Genomic DNA, 1,023 nt, shown 5'->3' on the forward strand with positions numbered 1-1,023 from the left:
AATGCACCAGGTGGCCGCTGCTGGCCCGGTAGGGCAGCCAGCGTTTTACAGCGTTGTCACAGAAAAGGACGTCCAGGAGGCTCACAGCCGCCGTAAGGAGGCACTTAGGGCCGCTCGGAAGGCGCTGAATCTCGAGGAGGCGGACCGCGTCCCCAACGCCCAGCTGTGGGCGACCGTCATGGCCCAGGCTGGGGCCATGACGGAAGGCCCATGCGGGCTGCGGGTGGTGAAATCCGCGGTATCGGCGATGCTGGAGCAGGCGGAAGAGGCGGTTGTAGACGCTTTGGCCAATGTGGGCCCAGGGCTGGTCACTGAGCTGCGTGCGTGCTTTAGTAATGCAATAGAGCCGCATCGTCGCGGAGTGCTTAAGTTTATAGGTCAGCAGGCCAAGCAGGCCTCGAAGGAGCGCTTTGTAGGGCAGGTTACGGGACACCTGGTACAGTGGGGCTGGGTGGAGACGAGTCTGGCGACGTTGAAGATGCGGGCTCGTGATGCACGGCTGCACTGGTTGGAGGCGGCACTCCAGGCCGTGAACGTGAGCACGCCGACGTTTCTGGAGATGAAGCAGCGCGCCTGGCCGGCCGTGATCCTGTTGATGCGCGCGGCCCAGAGAATCCACGATGGTCATGACAGGATGGCGGAGAATATCCTGAAGCACGGGGGAGGGGACGGTGGCGACCGCAAGCTGTTGTGGGGCCCCGGCGCAGCAGGGGAAGGGCGGCCGCCGGGGGCCCCCGNCCGCCCAGAGCAGAGGACCGCTGGTTGGGGACAAGTGGGTGGGGGCTTTCAGGCCCCCCCTCGGGACGCGGGGCTGGGAGCGCCTCACGCCGGGGGCCGCGGAGTGCAGCGCCTGGGCCCACCTGCTAGCGTGGTGGCAGCGGTCAATCAGGAGCTAGACCGGCGGGGATTCCAGGGTGTGGGCTCTGGGTCAATCTCGGAGATTGCGTACCGCGGCAACGTGGATGGAAGCAAACTCTGCATTACCCACGCGTGGAACGGGCGCTGTGCCCGGGCACAGACGGG

Source organism: Volvox carteri (assembly GCF_000143455.1).
Source record: "Volvox carteri f. nagariensis unplaced genomic scaffold VOLCAscaffold_39, whole genome shotgun sequence".
Lineage (NCBI taxonomy): Eukaryota > Viridiplantae > Chlorophyta > Chlorophyceae > Chlamydomonadales > Volvocaceae > Volvox > Volvox carteri.